This window comes from Furipterus horrens, unplaced genomic scaffold (genome assembly GCF_987537825.1).
Source record: "Furipterus horrens unplaced genomic scaffold, mFurHor1.1.pri manual_scaffold_3, whole genome shotgun sequence".
Taxonomy (NCBI): domain Eukaryota; kingdom Metazoa; phylum Chordata; class Mammalia; order Chiroptera; family Furipteridae; genus Furipterus; species Furipterus horrens.
In genome coordinates this window covers 97,766,325-97,786,123 of record NW_028327173.1, presented here as the reverse complement: position 1 = coordinate 97,786,123, position 19,799 = coordinate 97,766,325, and the positions used below count along the sequence as shown (strand labels likewise).

The window sequence follows — 19,799 nt, the reverse complement described above, 5'->3', positions numbered from 1 at the left end:
TTGATTCTTCCCATCCAAGAACATGGTATTTGCTTCCATTTATTTGTATCTTCCTTAATTTCTTTCTTCAATGTTATGTAATTTTCAGAGTACAGGTCTTTTATCTCTTTGGTTAAGTTTATTCCTAGGTACTTTAATTTTCTTGTTGCTATAGTAAATGGTATTTTCTTTTTTGCCTCTGTCTCTGATATTTTATTGTTGGTGTACAGAAATGCCTTAGATTTCTCTATATTTATTTTGTACCCTGCTATTTTGCCAAATTCACTTATTATATCAAGTAGTCTTTTAGTGGAGTTTCTAGGGTTTTCTAGGTATACTATCATGTCATCTGCAAATAGTGATAGTTTTACTTCTTCTTTCCCAATTTGGATGCCTTTTATTTCTTTGTCTTGTCTGATTGCTGTGGTTAGGACTTCCAACACTATGTTGAATAGAAGTGGAGAGAGTGGACAGCCTTGTCTAGTTCCTGATTTCAGGGGGAATGCTTTCATTTTTTTGTCCGTTGAGTATGATGTTGGCTTCAGGCTTCTCATATATAGCCTTAATTATGTAAGGTATGCTCCCTCTATTCCCATTTTGCTGAGTATTTTCATCATAAATGGGTGTTGAACTTTATCAAATGCTTTTTCTGCATCTATTGATATGATCATGTGATTTTTGTCTTTCATTTTGTTTGGGTGATGTATTATATTTATTGATTTGCGAATATTAAACCATCCTTGCATCCCTGGGATGAATCCCACTTGATCGTGGTGTATGATCTTTTTGATGTATTGCTGGATCCTGTTTGCTAAAATTTTATTGAGGATTTTATCATCTATGTTCATCAGTGATATTGGCCTGTAGTTTTCTTTCTTTGTTGTGTCTTGACCTGGTTTTGGGATTAGGGTAATACTGGCTTCATAGAAAGAGTTTGTGATTTTTCCCTCTTCTTGGATTTTTTGGAATAGTTTGAGGAGGGTAGGAGTTAGGTCTTCCCTAAATGTTTTGTAAAATTCGCCTGTGAAGCCATGCGGTCCAGGGCTTTTGTGTGCAGGGAGATTTTTGATTACTGTTTCAATTTCCTTCTTTGTTATTGGTCTGTTGAAACTTTCTACTTCTTCTTGATTCAGTTTTGGAAGGTCATATGTTTCTAGAAACCTATCCATTTCTTCTAGGTTCTCAAATTTCTTGCCATATAGTAGTTTGTAGTAATTTCTTATAATTGTTTGTATTTCTGAGGTATCAGTCGTGATTTCTCCTCTTTCATTTCTGATTTTGTTTATTTGAGTCTTCTCTCTTTTTTTCTTGATGAGCCTGGCTAGAGGCTTGTCGATTTTGTTTATTTTTTCAAAGAGCCAGCTCCTAGTTTCGTTGATTTTTTGAATTGTTTGTTTAGTTTCTATGTCGTTTAATTCTGCTTTGATCTTGATGATTTCCTTTCTTCTTCTTTCCCTAGGCTTTGTTTGTTGTTGTTCTAGTTCTTGTAGCTTTAGGATTAGATTTTTTATTTGAGATTCTTCTAGTCTTTTCAGATATGCCTGTGTTGCTATGAACTTCCCTCTTAGGACTGCTTTTGCTGTGTCCCGTAGGTTTTGGGCTGTTGTGTGTTCATTGTCAGTAGTTTCCAGAAATTTTTTGATTTCCTCTTTGATGTCATTGTTAACCCATTCATTATTTAATAGCGTGTTATTCATTCTCCATGAGTTTGGGTGTCTTTGATTTTTTTCCCTGAGGTTGATTTTTAGTTTCAGAGCATTGTGGTCTGAAAAGATGCTTGATATGATTTCAATTTTCTTAAATTTGTTGAGGCTTGTTTTGTGTCCTATTATGTGGTCTATCTTTGAAAATTTCCCGTGTGCCTTTGAAAAGAATGTATATTTTGCTTCTTTGGGGTTAAAAGTTTTATATATATCAGTTAAGTCCATGTGGTTTAGTGTGTTGTTCAATGCCTATATATCCTTGGTGATTTTTTGCTTCGAAGATCTGTCTATTGTTGATAATGGAGTGTTGAAGTCCCCTACTATGAGTGTGTTGTTGTTAATATCCTTCTTGTGGTCTTCTAGTATTTGCTTTATGTATTTGGGTACTCCAATGTTGGGTGCATATATGTTTATCAGTGTTATATCTTCTTGATGGATTGTTTCTTTAAGTATTATGAAATGTCCTTCTTTGTCTCTTTTTATTGCCCTTGCTTTGAAGTACGTTTTGTCTGATATGAGGACTGCTACCCCAGATTTTTTTTTCAGGTCCATTTGCTTGGAATATTTTTTTATATCCCTTTACTTTCAGTCTATGTAAATCTTCTGTTTTAAGGTGTGTTTCTTGTAGACAGCAAATATGTGGGTCCTGTTTTCTTATCCATTCTGTTACCCTATGTCTATTAATTGGAGCATTTAATCCATTTACATTTAAGGTTATTATTGACATGTATTTATTCATTTCCCTTTGTACCTGTGTTCCTCTACTCTTTTTTTGTTTTTTCTCTTCCTTTTTCTTAGAATATTCCCTTTAGTATCTCTTGCAATGCTGGTTTGGTGGAGATGTATTCTTTTAGTCTTCCTTTGTCTGAGAAACTCCTTATTTCACCTTCTATTTTGAATGAGAGCTTTGCTGGGTAGAGTATTCTTGGTTGTAGGCCTTTGTTTTTCATTGCTTGAAATATTTTTGACCATTCCTTTCTGGCTTGTAATGTTTCTGTTGAGAAATCGGTCAATAGCCTTATCGGAGCTCCCTAGTATGTTATTTGCTGTTTTTCTCTTGCTGCTTTTAGGATTCTCTCTTTGTCTTGGAGTGTTGCAATTTTAACTATGATGTACCTTGGAGTGGGTTTTGGGAGGTTCCTCTTTATTGGAACTCTCTGTGCTTCCTGAACTTGCATAACTTTTTCTCTCATCAAGCTAGGAAAATTTTCTGTCACTATTTCTCCTATCAGTTTTTCAATTCCATGGTCCTTTTCTTCTCCCTCTTTTATTCCGATGATCCTGATATTATTTCTTCTCATGCTATCCTGTAATTCCCTTACATCTTGTTCATATTTTTTCAATCTTTTTTCATTTTGCTGTATTGTTTGAGAATTATTTCCTACATTATCCTCTAACTCACTAATATGATCCTCTGCTTCATCTAGCCTGCTTTTGATTGATTCTACTGTGTTTTCAGTTCAGAGATTGCATTCTTCATTTCTTCCTGGTTCTTGTTGATAGTTTCTATGTCTTTTTTTATGCTGGTGTAGTTCTCTGCAAGTTCCCTGTAATTTTCTTGGAGCTGCTGGTAACTTCCTTGGAGGTTGTCATAGTTGTTTTTGAGGTTGTCGAGCATATTGAGCTTCTTCACCATCAGTGTTTTGAATTCCATATCTGACATTTGGGCTATGTCTATTCCATCTACCTCTCTTTCTGGGGATTCCTCTTTTCTTTTCATTGAGGGGTTGTTTCTGCATCTTACCATGTTGGATTCTTCTTGTTTGTTTTTGTTATTTGGATTTGTCTGCCTTGCCTTCCAACCTTTGTGGTTTTGAGGTTCTTTATGGTAGATCTGGGGGTTTCAGTGGTGCAGTCTCTTTGATCTCCTGAGCCTGATGTTCTTGGGGTACCTTTTATATCGTTTGTTTATGCTGCCTGGTTATATTTCAGATGGTTTTTGTTAGGATCTTCCTTCTGGCTCGTTGATTGAGAGTCACTCTGTCCACTTTATCTTGAATTCTTTTGTGGAGATGTCAGTCCAGCCTTTGTGTGTTGTCTTGTTTTTCTGTATCCACAGCTGGTCTAATGAGGTGGGTCTGAGGTTCCTGTTCCTTGCAGCAGTGGGCCTCCGCACGGCGCATTCCTTCGGTGTGTGTTGGAGCTAGCCAAGGTGTCTTCGCAGGCACACCTGTGAGCGGGTAAGGTGTCCCGAGAGCCCACCTCAGGCCTGTCACATAGTGTTCTGGGGGTTTCCCAAGGTGTCCGGGGAGCTAGCCTCAGGCCTGCCACACTTTGATCCAGGAGTTGGTCTCTCGCCTGCCAGTGCTGGGCCCCAGACACTCGTGTACAGTGGAAGTGAGCAATTGGTGCCTATTGATGTTGGTGAGGCATTTTGGCACTCGTGCGCCCCTGCTCCCCCAAGGCAGCCAGGGAGCTAGCCTCCGCTCAGCGCTCCGGGTGAGTGTCTGTGAGTCGCTGCTGCCTGCTGTTCCGGCGCCACAGCCACTCACCGTTCCTGCACCCGTCCGGGTGGGCATGAGCCGAGCCTGAGCGAATGCTTTGCGCTCCGGCCTGGCACTAGGGTCTGGCTCCCATTGGAGCTGGCCAGGGGCAACTGTGCACAGTCTCCTGTGTATCCAGAGGTCCCTCCCTGCACCGGTTTGGGCACTGATCTTGTTTGTTGGGGTGTGTCTGAGGGGCCCTTGGACTCTTGGCCCTGCGCACCTGGGCCCGTGAATGAGGGCACTTCCCTATGCGTGCCCACCATATGGTTCTTGATCTTTTCTGTGTGACTTATTTCACTCAGCATGATAATCTCAAGATCCATTCATATTGTTGCAAATGGCAGTATTTCATCTTTTCTTACAATTGAGTAATATTCCATTGTATATATATATATACCACTATAAAGGTACCACCTCCAAAACCAGTCACCTTCTAAGATACCGGGGATTAGGTCTCCAACATATGAATTTGAGGGAACATGATTCAACCCAGACCATTATCCCTCCTGCTATCCCTTTGTGATCCCTTGAATTTTTTCAGCATGGGTCTGGCAGCAAACCTGTCTACCTTTTTCACCTCTGTATCTACCACACTTAACAAAGGTTTTTGGTGTGTAGCAATGGTTCAATAGATATTTATTAAAAATATAAATATTTTACAAATATTTACTTGTAGAGCCACCAGCATCATAAAGATTAAAATTAGCAAAACCTAAAAATCTAATCTTGAAGTGACTCAGCTCTATAACATCATGATAACTATAATTTATTCTAATACAAAACACCCCAAAGCATTAGAACCAAAATTATTACACGATGGAATTATTAAGCCTTAAATTATTTTCTTGGTGGTAACAAAATAATTCTATGAATTTATTTAATATCTTTATTCTTATTTTAAAGATAAAAGAACTAAATAAACTTTTAAGGAATCACTTTCAGAATGAGGTTTAGGACCAATTCACAATGTTGCTGAGTAAAGTTTATTTTAAATAGTGTCTTACACAAACTAAAACCTTCTACATTGACAAGTAACTTTGCATGTGAGTACACACTTTTTAATCCACAGATTAAAAGAAAATGTTTTTTGGTCAAAATATCTTTACATATGATTCAATTTCATATGTAAATGAACTCCTTTAACATCTGTTTAAAGCTGGAAATTAAGCAAATCTGGTGGGGGAGGGATTTCTCTCCATCTCTTTAGGGGGGGAAAAAGGAATCTTGTCAAAGCATCCAGCAAACACAGAACATTTAAATTATCTGTTTCGTGAACTCATTAGCACGTACATGAGCATCTGGAGTTGCATGGCCTGTGTATCTAAACTGAAAGTCATCCTTACACTATACCTGTAAAATGATTCATCAAAAGGAAAAGTACTGCAAAATGTAGCCAGCTTCTTAAAGGTCATGGAAAAAAATTTTTTTAAATTAAAAAATGAAAAGTTGTTCTGAACACCGTAAAATTGGCTGCAAGCTGAAAAGTGCAGGATATTTCTCTGATGACTTTCATCTCCTTAAACACCATAGAGTCTTAAAATACCTCTATTGGGAGCATCTGAAACAGAAATAGCAGCATTGTGCTGGCCTCGGGCCGTCCTGTTTCACATAGAAGCCTGCAATCTCCTGTGCCACTTTGGGGAAAGGCACAATTTTAGGAAATGCAAGCAACCTGGAAATCCACTGACCTACAGATAACCTATTCAGCAACAATGAAACATGAAAAAGGATTCTATTGGGAAAAGTAAAAGAGAAAAGAAGCTTTTTAAAAAGGTGTTTCCATATTTCAGGAATTAAGTCAATGATATCTCAGATATTTCGGGTTTCTGCCTTAATGGGTCTGCTCTGGTTTGGAAGCCTTGTTTAGGTGATTTTTTTCAGAGTAAATAAGTAAATAGGAAGTGAGAGTGTGCAGTGTGGCTCTGAAGTGAGGAAACCCCTCAGCACAGCTCAGCACAGCACACAGCAGAGCAGGGAGTTCAGTTCTACCTCAGGTGCACAGAGCTCCTCATTAAGATTGTTTGCTAAGTGCCCATCCCTGTGAATATTAATAATGATACAACCAAGAAAACTATTATGTAGCCGGAAGACTTTCCAAGATAAGACATATTCTTAGAGAAAGAAGACAGTAGTACCTAATACGTGCAGACCACAGAGGCTCAGATCTGGGCAAAAGAAGAGAAGGAATTCAGCTATGTATGGAGTTCTGGAAGCCTCCCTCTGCTTCAGGGAAACGCCAATGGCCAGATGACCATTCATCTGAATTTCATTCAAAACAAAAAGTATTTCAAAATCTTATATTCACATTCAAATTGTGATAACCTGTAAAAGCAGGAAACCTTTGATTTCTTTGTTTGTTTGTTTGGTTTTTTTCTTTTTCCTCTTTGTCCCTGATACAGAGGAAATTCTTTTAAAAATAAGGAATTTAGCAAACTTTCATCAAGACATTAAAAACAAAGTGAGGAGGGTAGCTCTGGGCCTCAGAATAACAACCTTAAAGAACCAGTGTTGTCTCTAATTCAAAATGGGAAACAAAAAATTTGTAGAAGTCTTTTTACAAAAGAGTATTTACAGTAAAAACTGAGGACATCAAGGGAACAGAGCAGACATTGGACAAACAAGCACTGATTGCATTGTTGGGAGCCAAATAGGGCAAGACAAATGATGGAGCAGTTTCCTCCATCCTGTCCTTTGTGTGGTTGAAACCCATCGCCATTGACCCCCTCCCCTCACCATGTGTTCATCTCTGGAGGAAGAGGTGTGGAAGTCATGATCCTGCCCAGCAGTCAACCCAAGAAGAGCCTGATGCACTGGAACCATCACTGAGTGAGACCAGTGCTCAGAGTCTTATCACCTCCCCCTCCCACTTCTGAAGGAAAGGAATCCTGAATTAGCCTATACCTGACCCCCTATCCATGTCTCACGAGACTGTGATCTATCTTGTGAGACAGATCCTTAGGCATACTCTTCTATTTTCAAGAAAGAGAAAAGACCATTCTGTAATCAAGGAATTGCAAAACAGAGACTTTCTGAATAACATTTTAAGTGAGAGGTACTACCAAGTTGGACAGAAAAAGAAAGGAGAATTTATACTTACTTGACAATAAACCAATGTTTATATTCTGAGTGGTTTATGGGTAATTGTTGGATATTTTGTGATCAATACTTCATAAGTATCAATAAGACTCACTATAAGACTCACTTTTATAAACTCCAACCCACTGTGCCAACTCTTCATCAATGTTGCAGAAGGACTTAAGGGTTGGAAAGCCAAGCTTAATGATAGAAAATTTGATCGCTTCAACACCCTTTGTGTTTTCATTACTGTTTATTCTAAAATGAGGATTATCCCACTCACAGGAAAATTATTAGTTTCTGATACTAGTCTGAAACCTTTTCAACGTCACATAAAACAACATATCAAGACTAAAAATTAATAACTCATTACTAATTTTCAGCCCTTCCTCCTCCACCTATCTTTCAACCTATATTTTCTTCACTCATTCAAATAAAATTTCCAAAATTTTACAGATCTCATGTTGGGTGACAAAGAGAGGGAAGATAGAAGTCTCCAGGCTTTGTCAGATATCTGAGAAACAAGCTCTTACTCTGTTACCCTATTAGATTAGGATTACACAGCTTCTTATAAAAAACACCTTTCACCTACAGCCAAAATGGAGGATATTTGTCTAAACCAGGTTTGTTTGTTTGTTTAATCCAACTGCATGTCATTCTAATAATCCCAGGGAGGCAGGGAAGGAAATGACTTGGACCATGAAACAGAGGCCTCAACTGAAATCAGAGAAAAAGCCAGGGGATGTTTTATAATAAGGTTCATAATAAAATGTTCAGGCAGGGAAGGCTAGCTATGTAGCCTCAGGGGATACTGCTATTGAAAGTGCTGGCTAATTTGTTGTTTTAAGTGCCATAAACCTAGGATGTCAGAATTCATTATGCACACAAGGGCTATTTACTGCCTCATAAATGTGTAAACAAGGAAACTGTTGGTGGGGGAAAAAAAAGTTTTGAAGGCTAAAAAGCAATTACTCACTCATCAGCTCCCTGAGAACCATCAAGTCCATCTCCAAGATCTTCCCTGGTCAAAAGAAAAGTCTGTGTCCTGAGTAGTAAAAACCTTCCTGGTTCCATTTTGAATATTTATGCCAAATCTGAGCCACAGTTAGGTCTGAGTATGTATCTCTAGAAGAAATATACACATACATCCATGTCCCCAGTGCCTGGAATCAGCAGACATTTGGGCATGGAAAAGGTAAGGGAAAGGGAAGGAGGAGAAATCATGGGAAGAGATGAAAGGGATCAGAAACAGAAGAAAATCACATGAGGTCCTCTTGACATGGGGGCGGACATCAAATCCAATTCTTTAAAAATTGGTTTAGACTAGCCATATTTATTTGTCCCCACCATGTGCTAAATGCTGCACTGCTGCTAGAGACACAGCACCCAAAACTGTGCCTGGTGCATAGTACACACACAAAAATACTTGTTTGCTGAATGAATGATGAGCAAGGTATGTGCCTGCCCTATTCTCCAGCCCAGAGTAAATGTGATAAATCCAAATGACACTCACTCTTCTGAGAGAAAATGTGTGTGCCTTCCCCCAGTCCAGTGAAGGAGCTATATTATTGCAGGAGCTTTGGGAAGTGTCACCTAGTCCATTCAAAAAGAACGGTTATCCATTTGCTGAACTAATAAACTATTACTGAATTTTCCCCCTTTTTATGAGAAGCTGACTCCTCACATTCAATGCACATTTCTGGTTCTTTAAGTCATAAAATAAGAAAGTATGCTTAAGATACTTGCAGTGGAACCCAATGCTTTTTCCCTTTTGTCTGGCAATTAGAAGAATATGTGAGGCAAGGTTGGGGTCTCTGACAGTTCCTTTATTGTAGACATTACAGTATTTACACGTGCACTTTCGCCATTCACTCACTTGGTGCTTGGCACCTGCTGGCACTCAGTACCGCTCTTTTGTTTGCTCCCTTCTTGCTGTCTGAACATGAACATGAACACTCCCATGGGGGTTCCTGCCCCTTTCATATTATGCATAGACAAAGCTGGCCACTAGCTAAAATATTACACCAATGCTTATATAAATGTGAGTGTGCTGTGCATGTAAATCTAATTGTTATCTTATAAAATCATGGGAGAAATAAAATACCAACTATCACAATATCATTTACCATTGTCTAGCCAATGCAATAAAATATGACATAAATAAGAGGTACAGTGTTTGGCAGCATTTCCCAAAACATCATCCTTGGAACACTACTTTTCTGGAATGTTAAAACAGAGTTAAAACAGTTACTGTGCTGTAAGACTTCTCAGATTCTTAAGTATCCTGATACTTACTATAAATCTCCAAAAAAGAACACATCCAGCACTTCTCAACATTTTTAACATTGAATTGTTTGTTTGTATTTTCTCAGAGAATTTGAGAAGTCTTGTGTTCCTTGAAACACCCTTTGGGAAACTCTGACTACATTTGTTTCTGACCCTTAACTATTTTAATTTATGTATTTAGTTACATATACCTATATTCTGAGAACTAAAACAGTGATTAAGAATGAGAAAAACCTTCGTTTGAATCCTATATCAGCTACTGACTAAATGAGGGACTGAGGGGAGGTTTTTTCATCTTTCTTGAACTTCAGTTTTCTCCTCTGTAAAATGGAGATCATGATGTCTACCTTACAAAATATTGTACATATTAGATTAGAAAATATGTTTAAAGTTGCTTACCTTCAGGCATATTTAAAATTTCAAATTAAAACAACCAGGAGATACAACCTCCATTATGAAATAACCAAGGCTGGGAGAGATGCCATGAGATGACACTCTCTTATAGCTAGTGGAGCTGTAATTGTTACAACTTTAGAGTTTAATCAAAAGATTAAACTTGACAGTTCAATCAAAAGAATTAAAATCACATCTTTTGATCCAGTACTTTCACTTATAGGAAAAAATTATCATAAAAATGTTTTTGAAGCTTTTTTTATCATAATGAAACTTTGGAAAGAATATAAATGTCCGTCAATAAGGTGCTGATGAAATAACTCACATTACAGATATTAGGATCTGTCATTCATTGGCTGTCCCTTTGGGATATTTCCTACTATATAGTCTTGTTGAAAGGCAGGCCTGCCAACTCAGAAATAGTGGGGGCCAAAACCTCTCTTCTCCCAAACAGACCCAGGGACAGAAATCTGAATCAAACTGTACAATCATCATCTCTCTCAGGACTTTGGATCTTGAGCTAGTGAGAACTTATTAGTTCATAAATTAGAAACCCCTTACCTTAACTAATTTCATGTGTGTGTGTGTGTGTGACATCAGTGTTTTTCTAAGTTTCATCAGAGGTGTGTCTATTTTGTTATTGTTCTTTTTTAAAAAATATGTTTTATTGATTATACTGTTATAGTTGTCCCAATTAGTCCTGGCTGGTTTGGCTCAGTGGATTGAGCGTCGGCCTGCGAGCTAAGTGTCGCTGGTTCGATCTTCCAGTCAGGGCACATCAGAGAAGGAAAACTCTGACTCCAAAAAACCTCCGTTGCCTTGCGGCATACCTCTTCAGGGGAAAGGCTAAGGGAGTAAACCCCGACAGAAAATCCGGAGCCGGAGTCCCTAAGGCGGTTTGACGTTGTAGTCAACACCGGCAACTCCTGCGGCACACCTGAAGCCAAGCTGTATTGACTCCGTCTTTCCCTTGGACCCTTCAGCTGCGAAGAGAGGGGGGGTCTGCTGCATGGGCAACAGCAGACCCTCCATATCACCCTGCCCAGGCTCTGTAGCTTCAGCGTCACTGGAGAGGACACTCCAGCGTCATCGCAAGATGTCGATTCAACAAGGGAGGAGACAGATACCGTGTCACTCCCGAGTCGGACTGCACAGCCATTCTCGGCGGTGCAGATAGACTCTTAAGAAGCTACACCATCGTCTCTCGAGACGGACGGCTGCTGACGAGTTGTCCCAATTTCCCTTCCCTCTGCTCACCTCCACCCGGTGGCCCCCTCCCTCCAGTTGTCCCCCACTTTTAGTCCATGTCCATTGGTTGTGCATATAGTTCTTCTCAACCTCTTCCTGTCTATTCCATTGCCTCCTACTATGCTTCTTAATTCCTATACCATTTCCTTCCCTCACCCTCTTCCCCCTCCCTGCTGACCTCCCCCCGGTATGTTCCCCATACCTATAGTTCTTTTTCCACTCTTGTTGCCTATTTAGTTTGCCTTTGTTTTGATTCCCTAGATTCTGTTGTTGGTTCTTGTGATGCAGTTTTCATTTTAATGTTCATAGTTTTGATCCTCCTTTTTCTAAACCAGTCCCTTTAACATCTCATATAATAGTGGTTTGGATCTAATGAACTCCTTCAGTTTTATTTTGTCCTGGAAGCACCTTCTCTGCCCTTCTAGTCTGAATGACAGCTTTGCTGGATAGAGTATTCATGGTTGTAGGTTTTTGATTTTCATTACTTTGAATATTTCTTGCCAGTCCCTTCTTGCCTGCAGGGTCTCCCTTGAGAAGTCAGCTGATAGTCTAATTGGGACCCCTTTGTACATAATTCTTTTCTTCTCTCTTGCTGCTTTTAAGATTCTCTCTTTATCTTTAATTTTTGACATTATGATTATAATGTGTCTTGGAGTGGTTCTCCCTGGGTCCAGTTTTTCTGGAACTCTCTGTGCTTCCTGGACCTGTACGTCTGTTTCCTTCCCCAAGTTAGGGAAGTTCTGCTTCATTGTTTTTTCACATAATTTTTCCATTTCTTGTTCTTCTTCTTCGCCCTCTGGCAATCCTATAATCTGAGTGTTCGATCTCTTATAGCTTCCTAGAGATTTCTGATCCTCTCCTCACTTTCTTTTCTTTTTGTTTCCTCTTTCTGCACTTGTTGACTGTTTGTTCCTTCCCTATGTTCCAGTTTGTTGATTTGATCTCTGGGTTTTATTTCCTCACCACTTGTCTCGTATGTGCTTTCATTCTTTTCAGTGTGAGTGGTTTTCTTTCCTTCCCTGTCCTGTTCCAAATCTTTTGTTAATTCTGTAAGCCACCTTATAACAATAGCTCTGAACTGAGCCTCTGACAGGTTTCTTATTTGTTCGTCTATCGGTTCTTCATCTGTTTCCTGGTGAGCTACATCACCAGGATTTCAATCGTTGTCTCCTTCATTTTGACAGATTTGTGTTTTGCTTTGCTCCTGGGCAGGCTGCGGAGGAGGCGGAGCCCCATGTACTTGTCACTACCTGGCAACCAGCGGTGATCCCAACATTTTTCGCCGCGCTGCGGTGCCTTGTGTGGGGGCGGGGGTCCAAGATGGATTCCTGTCATTATTCTCTGCTGGGAGACCAGGATCCATCCTACTGCCCTCTAGGCCTCACCGTCTGATGCAATAGGGGGCTGCCTTTCCCCGTGTTGGGGTCACAAGCTGCTGGGGCTTGACTGCAGCCAGGATTGATCCCCCTGCCGCTCTCCCCGCTGCTACCACAAACAGACCCGCCTGACTTTTCTGTTCTGGTTCTGATTTCACCCCTCCTACCTGTCCAGGCAAGAACCGCTGGTTTATAACTTCATACGTTGGGCTTCCATGTAGTTTTATTTTCTGGAATTTATGGTTATCTTTTGTTTTGAGGTAGTTGTATTCCTTTCTAGTTGTAGAGGAAGACCGAGCATGTCCATTTAAGCCTCCATCTTGGCCAGAAGTATTTTATTATTGTTCTTAAAGAAACATCTTTTGGTTATTTAAATTATCTAAATTTCACAGAAGAAGGTTGTCTATTTCAGTAATTTTGCCATCATTTTTATGATTTCCTTCCTTCTTGAATGCAGAAGATATTTGCCATGTACCTCCCACCCCAAGTCTGGCTAATTTCACATATAATGAGTCCTGTCTCCCAAGATGGAAGTCAGAAACTTGTCTTCCCAACCTCCTGATAGCTAGACTTTGCACCTGTGACTTAGACTCTGTCAATAAGACCCACCTGTGTGAGACTTCTCTTTGCAAGAGAACTGGAGGAACCAGGTGCCATGCATGAAATGTAGAAACTCCTTTCTATCCAGGGTGACTTCAGGGGTGTTAATTAACATAAAGACTCTGACATTTAAGGTTCTTATTAGTGGTGCCCAGCAGTGGCAACAACTACAGAAGGGTCTTGCTGCAGCTGTTTTTTGGTGGGATTTGATTCTGTTCTGGTAATGCAGCCCCCAAAAGGACTCTTCAGTTCTTCAAAACCAGAGTCTTTAAATACTATCTAATAAATGCCACTTTTTGCTGAATCTTGCCAGTGAGCTCTGTTGTTTCTAAGTAAGAATTCAGGCCAATGCATTGTTTCTCTGGACTGTACCACTACTGTACTTTCAGCTTCTTGAATTGAATCATTAACTTACTTGCTCTCAAACTTCATTAATTTCTGATCATTGGTTTCAGAGCTATAAATTTCCCTTTAAGCAATAATTTAGCCGCTCTGACATGGAATGCTTTTTCTGTCATCAGCTTTCAGTATTTCATGATTTCCCTTTTGATAAGCTTTGTAATGCAATCATTATTTTGTACTTTTCTAAATGTTCACAAACATGTTTTGCAAGCTATCTGTTTTATATCCTTGTTATAAACACCTAAACTTATTGTCTTGTGGTGAGTGAATATGGTTCATACGATGTTAATTCTTTGGAATTTACTGAGACTTCCTTTGTGGTGTAGGCCACGGTCAATTTTTGTGAATGTCCCTTATGTAATCAAAAAATGTATGTCTATTCTTATGTCTGGTTTCCAAATGGAGTTAAGCTGATAGGTTACATCAGACTCATATGAATCGTTGTTTTAAAATAGAGTGCAGTAGACTTCACCCTAAAATACACCCTCTTATATTATTTTGACTTCTTACTGAAGGGGCACAGAACATGCCACCTCAAAATATGCCCCTTTTACATAAAGATCATTTTGAAGAGACAGAAGACACAGGAGACACTCTGAAAACTGAGCAGAAGTTACCCTGTGTAAGTAATATTTACATTTATAAGTCAAATATCCATCTGTAAGTGTCTCCCTCTCTGTACCAGGGAGAAAAGGATGACTCTAAACCACAAGAAACTCTTCACAATAGAGAAGGCACTTACTTAAATCTACATAACAACCTTATCCTTGTTTACTGGGCTTTTTAAAAATGATATTCCTTAACTGGATCTCCCACCCCACAACATCTTCCTTTTGTCTTTAGCTAAAGATGATATTTAATGTGGTGAGTTGGGCCATTTCAGGGAGCACTCAGTTTTCCCGTGTCTATCCCATGTATACAGGAGGTGTACATTTTGTTAAACTTGTAGTTGTTCATCTCTTGTTTATCAGTCTTTTATTAAAAGAGTTTCAGCAACAGAACCTAGAAGGATAAAGGAAAAGTAATTTTTCTTCCCCTACATTATCATCAGAAATTTTCTTATTTACATGTGAACTTATTTATAGTAGGTCTTCATACCACATTCTCTATACGAAAGGGTTTTTTTGTACATTTGTTTGTTGTCTGTCTCCCTATCCCTCAAATTTAAGCTTTGAAAGGAGAGACCTTGACTACCATCCCCTGAATGTTCCCCCACACTTAGAACAGTGTCTAGCACAGAGTAGCACTCAAAAATAATTTGTGTAACAAAGGAATTGGCTGATAAAATGAGAACTCCAGGGCCTGAGCAGCCGCTAGTCTCCAACAGTGTTATCAGCCCACACTCCATCTCTTCAGCTTCCTTCCTGGGTTGTTTCTTTTCTGTTATAAATGGGCTCCACCAAGGAACCAAGGAAGTGACTAGATGGTCACAGAAAGTTCTAAGGATGTATTATGACTCCTGATCTAGGAGGGAAAAGAGCAAGCCTCTTTCTTATCTTTACTAACAATCCCAGGGAAAAACTCTAAGTGACTGAAATTGATCCCATGCCTACCCTTGGTCAACCAAGTGGCCAAAGGATAGGTAATATAGTCAGGCATAGGTCACATGATCCCCCATCTGAAGGTGTCATAACAATGTGACAGTACTAGGATGACATTGAGTGAGAGGGCAGTTTTCCTTAAGGATACAGAGATGTTGTCAGGAGTAGAAAAAAGGAAAGATGTCAGGCAAACAAAATATATATTATATATGTCTCTAAATAGTTTTTTCAAAATACACTTTTATCCTATTCTCCAACACACTGCTCTATTTTGAAACTGAGGTATTAATGAAAGTGCCAAACTGTATTGACCTCAGAATTTACTGTCAATCTTCCAATGCCTCCATTTGCCTAGTTCCAGGGTGAGGATGTGTTTATTGCTCCCTCTTTAAAGAATTAACAGAACAATTAGTAGATGTTTGCAAAGTTGTTCATGTTGTCTCAAAAAAGATAAAGTGAATCACAAGTGGTCACACAAAAATGAAAGTAAAATTTTAAAAATTTTAAATTATTTAAATTTTCAGAGTTAAATCCTTCTTGAAAGCAATATTTAAAGCTTTAAGAAGTAGTTTAGACAAAGGTAGCTTTAATTATGCAAATGAAGTGTCTGCATTATTTGAGTAACATTATTTATTCTAGCCCCATCAATTGAAATTCCATGTTTAATTCAAGCTATGAAGGTAAATTGCACTGTCAGTATATGAAAAAACAAGTGAAAACTATAAGAAAAAGTACAAATAATATAGGCCAGGAAAAATATTTTTAAGGGGTGTTACCAACACTGCCCAACTCTGATCTTTACTTTGTAGGCACATCCAAAGTCCAGACATCAATCAAATCTTGGCCTCGAAACAATTACTTAGTCAGAAAGGGATCAGGAATACATTATCATAAATTCAAGACACTCAAAATTATTTATTATTTTCATATCACTACAAATTTATATATGCTGTTAGAAGTTTCTTCTCCCATCACACTTACCTGTTATATGCATCCACATTCTTTTCCTTTTAGTTAAATCCCTATGTCCATAAAATGCACAATAATTCAACTTCATTGTTTTTTGTAACTGATTTACAGATGGAAAGTTCTTCAGGCTCAGATCTTTTCTAAGAACCCTCCAACTGCAGAAGTTTTCCATAGGCAGAAACCACAAAACAAAGAGAAGTTTATTAAATTCCCCCTTTGCTAAGCTCAGTAAGGCAGATTCCCTCAGCCTGATGCCAACATCTACTCTCTACCTACACAAAGCAACAGACCTTAAACCTGGTTTCCCAGTGAAAACGCTCCCTAAAGAGAACCTATCACTCCTTATGCTCCTTACTTTGCCCCTCTCTGACACCAGCCTAAGCCCACAAATGCATTCTGTCTCCTTATTCAAATTAGCATCACTGTCCAAAAGGCCTACGTAGTCCCCTCCACCCCCAAATCCTGTCTGCCCCGTTGGCCTGTTGTAATGTTCCACACCTATTTTGTTCCAAAACTTCAGTTCTGGTGGTTTAGTTTGTATTTTCTTGTCCCCAAACAGAATTTTCTTCCAATGGGAGAAGAAAACTTTAAGAGGCCCTCTTTTGCTGAATGAAAAGTTGACAAATGGAAACAACTTACATTTTTTCAAATTCTTTACATTTTAACTCCAGAAACTGGTAAAGTAAATATGTGAATATCTGACTTATCAAGTATGTTGGTCTTTTTTAAAGCTAAGAATGCATCTCAGCTGAGTTATCTCATTAGGCTTGCTACAATGACCAAACACCCCAACCCATGGGCATTCTCATTTGCTAGCTTATAACCAACAAATGGCAAACAAAAGGGAAAGTTGCTTTTTCCAAAAATATATATATTATTTCTCTAATTGGAAAAATAAAATTCTGAATCTATCTTGGATAGCGAAAGTGAGGTAGTGGAATGTTACAATAAAACAGACAGCAAAGTATAAAAACACTCTGGCCACTAGTCTGGACATGAAACTTTACCTGCAAAAGCCAATAATGAAAAGAAGGAAGAAAAAGACCTGGGGTAAAGAAAAGCTATTTGCCCTTACTGGTGTGGCTCTGCTGGTTGGAGGGTTGAACAGAAGGCGAAAAGGTCACAGGTTAGGGCACATGCTTGGAATGAGTGTGCAAGAGGCAACCTCCTGCTCACATCGATGATTCTCCCTCTCTTTCTCCCTCTTTTCCCCTCCCTTTAAAATCAATAAAAGGAAAAAAAATTAATATAAAAAAAGAAAAGCTATTTTGTGCCAGATTGGTTTAGGAGTAAGAGTTTATGGGAATGATTTATTTAAATGGCTATTAAACTGCGAAGGTGTTTATATTTGTAAAATATGCATATTGGAGGAAGTGAGCTGTTAGCTTCATTTTTCTGAGGGAAAATCCAAAGTTCATTACCAATCGTTGGTCTACCGCAGAGAAGTCTGCATACCCTAGGGGCCTAAAATTCTTAAAAGGTCATTCTAGTCTCAGACGGACTCCGCTGCTTCTCCGTTTTCCCGTCCTTCCGCTCTTCTTTTCTTAAAAAACTTCTTATAGGATTTGTATTTGAAGAGGTTCAAGAGGTCACTTCCCCTCTCACTCTCCCCCTCCTGGCCCAGCAGAGCAGCCGCGTCCGGACCCCCTCCTGAGCACTGTCCGAGGCTCAGTGCTCGGGAGCCGAGGCTTTACCTGAGGTTTCTCGCCTCGAGCCCTGCCGCCGCTGCGGGGGCTGGTTTTGCCTTCTGAGAGCCAAGCCTGCCCTTCTTACTCAGCTTTGTGCCTCTTCCCGAGTCCAGGAGAAGCCCGCGTGCCCAAGACGGCCGTGTATTGTGTGCCTTTCCAAGCAGTGTTTGAAGACAGATCCCAGCCGGAGAAGAACCTTACCAAAGACATACAGAAAGACTGGGACAGCACTAAAAGGAAAATACTCTCCCCTTTTTCCATCTCTAGCTTCTTAAGTTGTCGCCCTCTGTGACCCGTTTCCGTTCCACTCCTACCCAAACAAGACGCCGTTCTTCTGAGGGCGCAGTAGCGCACGCACCGCTGTCCAAAGCACCCATCGCCCACAAACAATTTATCCCGTATTCAGCCTTTGGGATGACTCCGCCGAATCACGGAAAGGTAGCGCTAAACCGAGTCCGAAGCCGGTCACCAGACCCCTTCTGGACGACCTGGGCCAGCCTCAACGGCCAGAAGCGTCCTGTCGCCATGCGCAGCAGCTCCTGGTCTGAGCCTTGGGCAGGGAGGTCCTGCCCTGGCTTTTTCGTACTTTCAGCTCCGTTTATAATTCTTAATTCTTAATTGAGTTTTAAAACTAAAACAAAGCCTGGGAATTTGGTTAAGCCTGGAACACTCGCGGGGGCCCAATTATCCCTACGCCCTTCAGGCCACAACGGAAGTCACCACGGAGAAAGCAGATCCAAGATCAGAGGAATCTGCACGGTCAATTTCATGGCCTGGGTTTGTTAAGCATCCCCCACCTTCTCGCTGTTCTACGACCTTGGCATGTATTAATTCGTTTAATCCTTCCAGCAACTTTATGGAGTAGCTATTGTGATCCTAATTATAGAATGGCTAATTTGAAATCTAGAAAAGTGCGAAGTGTATTGGGGCAGTGAGGTACACAGAAAAAAAAATGCATTTATGGGCAAAAGCATTTATGACCTTCGTATTTCAAATAGCAGATTACATTTTAGAATCAGAGCTGCCTGAGACTTGCGGGGTTGAGCGGTGGCCCTTTGTATTCTGTCACACAGGAGGCTGAGGGACCCACTCCGGCTGCGGGGCTACCAGGGAGCTGTGGTTTGGGTGGACTGTGAGGGATCTTTGCCTGCCTTGCAGCCTCTCACAGGGCGATCCAGAGCCTGCACTTGTTGCAAACGGGAAATGGGGTGAGGGAGAGAAGGAAATATCCACCTGAAACAAACACACAGGGTAGCTGCTTTGCTTGTGGCCCACGTCCGAGAAAAACCCACCAGGTGCCCTTGCCACTCATGCAGCAGCAGGCAGGCAAGTTTTTCTTGCTGCGCTTTCATGCTTTCCATGCTGAGAGCCTCCTCAAGTGTAGATCAGCTGTTTGTGCTCAACCGCCAGTGAGTGAGCCTAGGTCCCACACAGACCAGCCGCCTGTGCCTGGCGTTTTGACTCAGGTACTTCCCTGAGGGACCCTTTGCTTAGGACAAGTGACGCTCTGTACTCTGCCAGAGTGACCTTCTTTCCCCGTGCTCAGCTACACACACACACTCCCATGATCCTGGTGCCCTCGGTGAGCTCTGGGCACTGACCTACAGCACTTCCAGGGCAAGCATCCAGGCCCGGGTGACGCGAAATAGTCGGATTCCTCTATGACTCTGTGAACCCCACCAAAGGAAACACCCCACCACCCCACAAGAATTCATGTTTCACATTGGAACCCTGCCCACAGCACAAACACACCCTGAGAGACCCCAGCCCAGCAATGGTAGGCTTAAACTTATATATGTTTTCCTTATTAAGGACAAAACCAACATGCATATCAGACATTGCTTGGGAGGAAAGGTCCCAAGTACACATGAAACTCACAGAGTAGCTTAAACAGCTTTTTGGGGGGTGGGGGGAAAAAACAACAGTATAAATGTGTATATGTCAATAAATGTTGATGCTTTTAATAAGTTTTATTTCATCTTTATAGTCACCATGGGAGGGAGCTTGTCATTATTTTTATTTCTATTTTATAAAAAACATACATATATATATA

General features: G+C 40.2%; 1 pseudogene; it reads left to right on the top strand.

Moving 5' to 3' along the window:
• The window catches only part of LOC150015557 (major facilitator superfamily domain-containing protein 8-like), an 83,659-nt pseudogene that overhangs the window by 60,736 nt on the left and 3,124 nt on the right, over positions 1-19,799 (top strand).